The sequence below is a fragment of the Cylas formicarius genome, unplaced genomic scaffold, assembly GCF_029955315.1.
Source record: "Cylas formicarius isolate icCylForm1 unplaced genomic scaffold, icCylForm1.1 PGA_scaffold_10__41_contigs__length_53128322, whole genome shotgun sequence".
Lineage (NCBI taxonomy): Eukaryota > Metazoa > Arthropoda > Insecta > Coleoptera > Brentidae > Cylas > Cylas formicarius.
The window spans coordinates 43,726,843-43,737,767 of NW_026844214.1; positions in this window are offsets into that span (position 1 = coordinate 43,726,843).

Below are 10,925 nucleotides of genomic sequence, written 5' to 3' on the forward strand. Positions count from 1 at the left end.
TCTGTAAAATGCCTAATTACACACCGATCTAGCGTGCGGGAAGCGTCACTTTACCAAGCCAGTTTCGTTTCCCACAGATTCGAGCCACTTCGGACATTTCCGGGATTTTACCGCACGGGTTTGGGAGCAATCGGATATTTTCGTTGATATTTCCCACACTTTGAATTTTGACGTTTCTTAATTGTGAAGGTCATATCAGTGAATGTATTCGTGTTGTTTTGCGAAAATCTAACGGTCGTAGAAAAAGTATAGTATGCTATACCTTCGGTAAACTTTTTAAGTCTCTCGTTTATTAAACAATCTCGTGTCAAATAACCTCTCGAATCAAATGACATGTACCTCACTTGTTGCATAATATACTATTATAACATTGTTCTTCTGCAATAGTCACATGCTCACAAATCTTTATACTGTGTTCGAATGAAAAGATATAATGCAAATGCAAAATGTTTGAGTGTATTGGGCCCTTATAACCGGAACGAAGAATTGTCAATTGGCCTAATATACTATTATTTTGTCCGGGAAATATTTAGTTGTAACAAATGAGCGGCACGGCACTGTGTAAACGCCGGGCGATAAGCGGGTGTCGTTCACAAAAATCGTGTCCGATTGTCGAACTGTACCGAATGCCGGAAGAAGAATTATGAACTTTTACAAAGGCCTTATAAACGTGTTGTTGATTTTAATTCAACATTTCATTACCGGTACCGCTATAATATAGTATAAAAAGCAGTTTCGGTCACGTTGTGCGTTAGCTAATAAACGTTAAAATAAGGTGTTCCACAGGGCACGTCCGCGTCGAGCTATAATATATACAGGGTGTCCCCGGGACCTTTTTTTTCCGTCTTTCTACAGTACACGATTCGGTTATGTGCTACATTTCAAATTATTATTATTATAGTTTACTTTTTGCACTAATATTCTAACATATCCGGTTATAATCAACTGGTGCGAAAACAGTTCAATTCCTTCCACTTAGTTTATGAATTTGCAGAATAGATGGCAGGTTTGCAGTAAGCCTTTTTGTCCGTACGTAGGTGCTTAATGCTATGGTTTTCAGAGGGAAGAAAGGTATAGAAATATCTATTTCCATTCCATTCTTTCTTCGTTTGTCAATGAGCACTAAAAAGTCCGGTCTTTTGTTATAAGACGGTCCGAGTAAAACTCCGCTGTGGGAGCCTCCAACACAGCCAAGGTTGGTATTTATAATAAGGGGGCATGTCTGTAGCAATCCATTTTTAAGTGTCAGTTTGCTGATGTATTATCTTAGCCAGTTGATTATGACCACCAAGATATGCATGTTCGATGGACTCTCCAGGCTCACCACACTTTCTACTCTCTTCGACATTGAGCCCTAGGCAATACTTTTCACAGTTTCTTATTCTAATAACTCAATTTTGCATAGCAACAAGCAACCCTTCGGTCTCAGCATAGAGTTGACCAGATGTAAACCATCTCAGAGATGTTTCATATCGATATTGTTGGTGTCTTTTATTACGTATTGCCTGCTCTGACCAATCAGCATATTCTTGTGATCTTCTTCTGCTGTCAACTGCATAAGTATATTGTTCAACTGGAGAAATTACGATCTCGTATTCTGTTCTTGCAAACGACAACTTTCTTCATCTTTGTCTTGGTGGTAGATATAAGCGTCTTACTGACGCGGTGAGATATAAGCAATGAAGTTTCGTTGTTGTTGGTCATATTAATCGTTCGATTTCGTTTAAGTCTGCGTCAGACGATTTCAGAAACGTATGAGTTAATACAGAAACAGCCCAGGCTTTGATGGCGGTGATCAATTTTTTTTTTCAGAAAGCTTGGTGTTCATAATTTTGGACTATACTTTTCTCCTTATTTGAAACTATGAGTGGCAATTGTACAAGTTTTCCCAGTAAAATCTGACGCTGCAAAATGTGCCTAGCGGTTTATTGTGGGTGATCGATTTTCCGTCCTTTAGTCAGCTATCTCAACATAATTAAAAATGTGCTTGACTTCGGAAAAGTTAAGTCATATTTTCATAGATTTGGAACCATGAGTACCATTTGGACAAGCTTTATCTCTAAGCTTTCTGTCGCGATTCATAAAATTGGTAAAAAATGTACTCACTAGCAAAATAGTGTTCATACTTATAAATGCGCGACGTCACATTTTCGCTGATTGAAAAATATCAGTGTCATCTAGGCAACAAAGCTATTTCAGACCTTTCTAAAGCAGTTTACAAAATGAGTGAAACATGTATATACTAATGCAATAATAATATCGCAGGCCTCCTCTATTTCTTGGTCCGCCATGTACATGTAGTTATCGATTTGTTTGTTTAAACTCTTCCTTTCTAATTAACAATCTCGCTGTAGCGGCGACGATTTTATTACGTGAAACGAGTTAAAAAGCCATTAGCTTTTTTTTTACTTGCTCCTTGACTTCCCTCGAGAAGGCGTCGTTAATTTTGTATTTTTGTAATTATTGTGCAGCATCGGCATCGACTACGTTGGAAATAGCTGTTATCGATATATCCGATGGCACAACTATATCTAAACTAGGCAACTTGAAATCAATTAGACTAATTTTTAATAATATAGGATGTTTAACATGCTGATGTATAAGGATATGAAAATAGTTAAATGAATTTACCAAAAAAAGAGTTAAAATAAACTCGAAATGTTGAAACTGTCAACATATTGAACAATTACATTACATTACATTAGATACAGAAGATATTCTGGTTAGTTTCGACGTAGAATCCCTCTTTGCTAAAGTTCCTATTCCTGAAACTCTCGTTGGAAATAGGTATGGATTCTCCACTATCGTCAGTTATAGCGAATATACTTATGGAAGCCTTTGAGAAGAAAGCTCTCGACACCTTCCATCTAAAACCAAAATTATGGAAACGCTACGTCGATGATACTTTTGTTATTTGGCCTCATGGTCAAGAATCCCTAGTAGGTTTTCTTAGACATTTAAAATCTATACACCCTAACATACGTTTTACCACTGAATTAGAAACTAATAACAGCCTCCCATTCTTAGATATTCTTATCAATAAAAAATCATACTTAACATTGGGTCATTGTGTTTACAGAAAACAGACCGATACCTTAATACATTGTCACATCACCATCCAGCTCAAAAATCATCGGTTATCAACCATCTTGTGTGCAAAGTCGTAAAACTATCTCAGCCCGAGTCACTGAACCCAGAATTAAAACACCATACTTCTGCTCTTCCCTCTAATAATTTCCACATTAAAGGTATCAGGCGTTCCATCACAAAATACACTTCACCACAACGTTCCCATAGCAATGAAGCTCAAAGCAATCTCACACTTGCAACTGTTGTCCATCCTTATATTCAAAACATCACTGACCACATATCAGAAGTTCTAAAGAAATATAACGTCAAAACCAGATTTACCACTTGTCCAAAACATCTTCGATCCGTCAAAGACAAAATTCCATTTAGGATGCCAAGAATTTAGAGCACATATATATATATATATATATATATATATATATATATATATATATATATATATATATATATATATATATATATATATATATATATATATATATATATATATATAACAACTAGGCTCAAAGAACATGAAAAACAAGTAAACTCATCAGTAGTTGCGGAACACAATCACGAAACCGGACATAAAATTTTATTCGATAAAACTAAAACTCTTGCATCAATTCTTCTACCAACGAAAAATCCGAGAGTCTATAGAAATCTATAAACTAACAATCTTAACCGCGACTGAGGTCTTTACCTGTCATCTGAGACGGTGTTTATTCCCTACATTTAACTCCGCCCCCCTCAAGCAATATATAAGCAGGTACAGAGTAAAATACGAGCCAGTTTCAGTCAAGCTCTGAATAAGCCAACAGGATGATTCGTGAAACGTTAGCAAGTTTGAGTCAACAAAAATCAACACAGGAGGAATCCTGAAGTTTTATAAAAAGTATTACCTGTAGAAATTTCTTTGAAAAATATTAAATAATTAAAAATATTAGTTAATCATTTATATTGTATTTACCTTGAACCTTGTGACAACTTCATAATGTCGATTACGTAGATAAACAGATTTCATGAAAAATTCCAATCGTTTAAAGATAATAGAAAAAAGAAAAAAGCAGAGTCTACAAGAGCGATAAGACGGTCTTTGGGACCATGCTTATTGAATTTTGAGATACTGAGACCATTTGACTTATTTGGTAAGTTTCTTAAAGCAGCTGCATGTCTAGTAACAAAATGATATTTCATATTGTCATGTCCTAAATGAACACTACAGCCATCATGCTTAAAATTTATTTTTTGGGAAAGTATCGTAGAAATAAATTGATTATACAAGACAAGTCAAAAAGCACGCGCTTAGCTGTAGATTCATCATCCAAAAAAAAGTTTTTGCCTAGTTTCCAAAGATACGAAGGTGGTAAATATTTAAAAACATAAAGAGCTAATTTTGCTTTAACCGGATTGAAATTGTGAAAGGCAGTGCCGTCTGAGTATGTGTGTTAACAAATAGTATCATCAAAGAGATAGATGCCACTGACTTTTCGCAGTTTTTGTTATTTTGAATAAGACAGGAGAAGTACGACTTTTTTGACTCTTGAGTTGTTTTCGTATCTTCGTTTTCGAACAAAACAAAAAAAAAGAAAATTGACAGAACATTTATTTTTAAATCATTCGTTACACTAAGAATTACGTAAGAATTTTCGCACTCTGTTATAAAAGTTTTTTTAAAAATATTTAACTCCCCTTGCTTGGAAAGTGAAAACCTACGTTTACATGAACGCGCATGTCTTTTGAAACATAGTGACAGACGATGGAGAGCCGTTCAAGTCACGGCTCTACCATATTTTCTAATTTAACCAATTAGCCGTCATGGACGGTCAAACATAAACTGTGACAGATCCAAGCCTTCGAATAACATTTTTGTCGGTTAATCATTCAACGCATCCCATGTATTATATATGAGTTTTAAGATTAGTAAACGTCCTTTTGATGCAATTGTCAACATGTTTTGTAAATCTTAACTCGTCGTCCATTACCAAATTACTCGCATTTGCAAATGGAGTGAATGTTTTTTAACTGCACATCCAAACAATAACAACTGACATTTTTTGACTTTTGCATTTTATAGATTTTTTAAGAATGTTATTCCAGAGTTCTTTCCTTTTGTACAAGTTCTTTGGTAAAATCCCGCTAAAAAAAAGTATTTTTGGTTAGTTCTATTGTAGATAAAATAAAACACCTTGGAAAAAACAATAAGGCCAAGAAAATAATGTTTTTAGCGTTGCTGGCTCGAATTAACTTTAATGATAATCAGTATTGCGCATAAAAAAATACATCAAAATCGCAAGCCGACTACCTGATTTAAAATTTCATTTACAAAAAAAGAATTTACCTTTCTTGGCTGCTTGGTTAGCTTTGAGTCGTATTACAACATGGCTAGTTTTGAAATCAAATTTCACTCGACCGGCTAAAAACGCCGGTTACCCCATCTGCCGAACGAAGAAAATGAAGATACCCGAAGCGAAATGATATGCAAACGGCTGTTCGTATTTCGACGCTACGGGCTGCGAGTTCGCCTGATTGGGCACTTTTTTTGTACACCAACAGGCCGAGCGGCTTTTTTTTCACAAAATTCGAAGAATTCCTACGTAACTTTTATCTTTGAAGGTATCCTAGTCGTCGTATTTGCGTAAGCGGTTCACCAGTTATTGGGTGCACTACTAGAAGTCCCTTATCTCGGCAATATTTCAGTCACTCAATTGATGAAGCACGTCATTGAAAAAGGACCTAAAAAGAGAAACTTCCATCTCCTCCCGTCGACAAATTGCGAATGGTAAGCCTCCTCACTCTTCTCGAGGTAGAGTGAGTTTCACAACGTGGAGGGAATGGAAGTGGACCATTTTTTTTTGAATTTTCAAAAATTGAAGACCTTCAAACCTAAACGTCAATATATCAATAAGGTGACGACACAATCTACTGAGGGTTATTCGTATGGAGGGCTGCTTATATATTGTTTGAGGAAAATTTGTCTTTGAGAGATCGAAGATGTTCAGCGATTTTTGAAAAGGTGGTAAATCTGGTTTTAAATTTATCTTTCTTAAGAACTTTTGATATGTGGTCAGTGATGCATTGAATGCACGAAAAGTCAACAGTGGCAATTGTGGAGAGAAGAGTAGAGGTAAGGTGTTTTAATTCTGGGTTCAGTGACTCGAGTTGAGATAGTTTTACGGCTCTGTAAAGAAGAGAGTTGATAACCGATGATTTTTGGACCGGAGGGTAATGTGACAATGCTTTAAGGTGTCAGACATTTTAGAGGACTGTCGCGGGGATCGCGGGGTCATGGGCATGCCGAGTGACGTCATGATCCCCGAGATGACCTTCATTGATAAATTGACTTTTCTCTTTCCATCAAGGGAAGATTGGAGAGAGGGCAGAGTCGGCTCCTGGGATGGACTTGTCTGGTACACGGACGGGTCCAGAATGGGAGATCTGGCCGGAGCTGGAGCGTACTGCGAGACAACGGGATCAAGCTTGTCGGTCCCTCTGGGTCAGTACTGCACTGTGTTTCAGGCGGAAATTTTCGCTTTATTGATGGCGACCAGAGAGGTGCTTCGGCTCAACTACGGAAGCAGGAGAGTCTTCTTCTGCTCGGATAGTAGGGCTGCACTCATGGCGCTGAAGTCAGTGCGTACGCGCTCCTTGTTGATAAAGGAGTGAAAAGGGGTACTGAGGAGGGTGGCTGAGGAGAGAAAGGTCACGTTGGTCTGGGTCCCGGGTCACACCGGTATCCGGGGCAATGAGGCAGCGGACGCCTTAGCCAGGGAGGGCTCCTCGCATAGGCATATAGGGCCAGAGCCCCGCTTGAGGATCGCTCCGTGTATGAGGCGGGGGGCTCTCGAAGCCTGGGCGAGAGACCGGGCCGCGGGGGGCTGGAGAGTTGCTCCGGGAATGAGGCAGGCGAGGCTTATGATGGATGGGCCCGCCCTTCCTCGGACCAGGGAGCTGCTTAGACTGACCAGGAGGGAGTGTAGAGCACTAACAGGGGCCTACACAGGACATTGCAGGCTTAGGAGGCATCTCTGCTTGCTAGGCATTGGAGACGACCCGGAGTGTAGGTGGTGCATGGAAGGGGAGGAGACCCCGTATCATCTGCTCACCGAGTGCCCTGCCTTGACATGGGTAAGATTGGGAGTATTCGGAACGGCCTTGATCGATCCGGACTCAGTGCACGGTATTGGGCTAAAGGAGTTGCTGACCTTCTATAGGAGGGGCGGCATTCTGGACGCCCTCTAGAGCAGCCTGGGGGCACAACGGGCCCATCTGGTGGCCTAAGTGCTTGGACGCCCGCGAGGGCGCCCCCCTTTAATACCAATACCAATACCAATACCAAGGTGTCAGACTGTGTGCGTAGGTTTTCTGTAAACATAATGACCCAATGTTAGGTCCAGGGGCAAGTTACAAAACAACAAATAAAATATTTTTTTTTATCAACAAAAAAATTCATAATATTTCGCATTCCCATAGTCATAATGAATAAAAAACTGCAATGGAAACAATAATAATGGAGTGCTTATTTTTTTATGTGTTTCTGATAATTCATATTCACTGTGAACTAATTTCATAATTGTGAAGAGATTTTTTAAATATTCATTAATTAAAAGCAAAAGCTAGGGCCATTGCCAAATGTTATCATGCAAAAAGCTGGTGTATAAAGAGGGAAAAGTTATACACGGAAATTTAGTAAAGAGATTTACTCAAAAAATGGATTTGTGGATGTAACAAAAAAGGTTCTATATTGTTTTCGCCGTTCTAGAGCCTTTAAGTTTGAAAATAGAAAAACGTGAATGTTAGGGTCTAATTAGATTCTGCCTTTTGGGTAAATATACAATAAAAATGTGTTAAAGAGTGTCGCAAATTTTGCCGAGGTTTTGAATTGTCTCTTCGGGGACATGATGAGAGCGAAACTTCCGAGAATCCCTGAATATTTCGTAAACTTTAGAATTAAATGCAATTCTGTGAGTGAGCACCAAAGAAATTCGGAATAACCTAATCACTATGTTATCATGTTTGGAATTTGTCCCGCGAGCCGCCACTGGTTCGGTCTGATGTTTTATTAATAAGAATTTCTAGAAATGAGAAATCACTATTAGTTTATAATTCAATGGTCAAACGTATGTTAGGCTGTATAGAGTTTAAATGGCTATGAAAACTTCGAAGGGGGATTCCTGATCATGACGCCAAATTAGAAATATATCATCAAGGCAGCGTTTCCATAATTTTGGTGTTAGATGGAAAGTGTCGAGGGCTTTCTTCTCAAAGGCTTCCATGTATGTGAGATTATTTGGAGATATTTTAAAACACAAAATAGGTAAAAGTAAATAAACAAAAACGTGTATTGCGTAGCTCATTATTTTCTTTAAAAAGTATGTGTAATCAATGCCTTGTTTACCCCTTGAACATTGTCTTTTTCTTTGTAGGTAATTAAATAATTTAGATATAGATTTGTAATTACTCCTCCTATTCGTCAAAGCCTTTCGTTACCAAGTATCGAAACCGTGTAACAAAGCACTTTTACAAAAATCAACTTTATTCAGTTATAATTTTAAATTATAAGGGGTGTTTTTTTTTTTCGATGTATAGAACTTTAAATTGCAATAAAACAACGAAGGATTATTCGATTGACATAAATTTCATTTATCCGAAAGAAAATCTTGTGGCATTACATTTTAAATATGATTTCTGGCATATGACCGCCACGGCTGGCGCAGATGTAGTCCATTCTGGAGGTCCAATTTTCGATGACTTTTTCCAACATTTGTGCCCGCATATCGGCAATAACACGGCGAATGTTATCTTCCAAATGGTCAAGCGTTTGTGGCTTTTCCGCATAAACCAATGACTTTACATAGTCCCACAGAAAGTAGTCTAGCGGTGTTAAATCACAAGATCTTGGAGCCCAATTCAAAGGTCCAAAACGTGAAATTAGGCGGTCACCAAACGTGTCTTTCAATAAATCGATTGTGGCACGAGCTGTGTGACATGTTGCGCCGTTTTGTTGAAACCACATCTCCTGGACATCATAGTTATGCAATGTAGGAATGAAAGAGTTAGTAATCATAGTTCTATATCGATCACCATTGACTGTAACGTTCTGGCCATCATCGTTTTTGAAGAAGTACGGACCAATGATTCCACCAGCCCATAAAGCGCACCAAACAGTCAGTTTTTTTGGATGTAACGGTGTTTCGACATACACTTGAGGATTAGCTTCACTCCAAATGCGGTAGTTTTGTTTGTTGACGTAGCCATTCAACCAGAAGTGCGCTTCATCGCTAAACAAAATTCGCTTATGAAAATCAGAAACAACGGCAATCTCGTTTTGGGCCCATTTGCAAGCGTTGTTCAGGCGTGAGTCTATTCATGTTGAATTGCCAAACCAAACTGAGAATATATCACTTGACAGCTGTTAAATCGGTCGCCATCTTGACCAGTAATGCCAACTTCAAGTTCTATACAATGACAAAAAAACACCCATTATATTAGCAAGATCCTTTGAGGCTGATGCTTAAAGCGCCTCTTCACGTCACGGCGGGCATCTCACTGTATAATATATGCATATCTATTTGTTTGATGATATGTATATGTTGATTCGCCATATTTGAAGCATTGCTTGTACTGTAAACAAGTCAAGTTTTGTCAGGTTGCCTCACAAATCACATACAAACCTTATTTGTCAGCAATATTTATAAATGACCTTTAAAAAACCGTAATTAGGAATGCCATAGGTACCTATAGAAAATACCGAATAGATTATTCATAATTTAAGTATTATCTCTAAATAATGACGCATAATTAACAATATAATGTTTACTTGCATTGAAATGATCTTCACAAAAGAAAAGGCATCATCAGTATAGCATAACTCACCAAAAACTCGAATCAGTATTCCATGGTTGATGTTTATTTAGTGTCTTATGGCGCCACTCAGGGAAGATACCGTTTTTCTCGGTTTGAAAGCCAATTTTTATTTGCTTTGTTCTTCAAAATAAGTAAGAGGAATTAAAATCATCGTCACTCCTTCCCGACTTATGTCAAATACCCTATATTCTTGACATGTGCATTTCGAATGTGACTTTGTGATTGGTGGCTATATTTTCCATGTTACCGTCTTTCTTTGCTTCTCTTTGGATCGGCAGGGAACGAAGAGACTCCTTCCCGTCGTGATGCAATACCGCAGGAAAATTTTCGCAGGATCCGAAGACTACAAACCAAAGTATACAATTTCGACCAGTTAGTCCGTCGCGAATACAAACGTCCGAGTTCAAGGTTCTTGAGAATAGTACGAGCGCGGACGTACCAACGTTGGCTATAAATTTAAAATGTTTTTGAGCGACCGTCACATCGACTTTCCGCTGCAACCAGCCGGTCTACAAACATTATTTGTGAAAAACAACAACCAAATGAAACTTTTGACTTTTGAAGTCTCGTTAGGTCATATTTTAGCTTCAATAATTTCAAGTGGCATGTGTTTCGCATATTTTCGAAACACAAGTATAACTCTACATAGTGCAACTTCGAAAAATGTCTTAGAAAAATAAAAAAAAAATCAAACCACAGCGGGAATTATTTTTCAAATAACATAAAACTAATAAGACTCTGAATTTTCAACATTGGCTTCACTGCCTTTAAAGCCAATTATTGAAGACTGTTAGCGACAAGAAATGAGATAACCATTCGACGTGACCCGGTATCATAAGATCAAGACCGAAACAGAACATGGCGGATACATCGGGAAACGGACTAAAACGCATTCTTAGTTGGTGACGGGCGTTCTGTATTCGCTGGCGGCCACTATTGAATTTTGGCTCGCCAAGTCAACTCTTCTGCTTGCCGAACTCAGCTGAAAC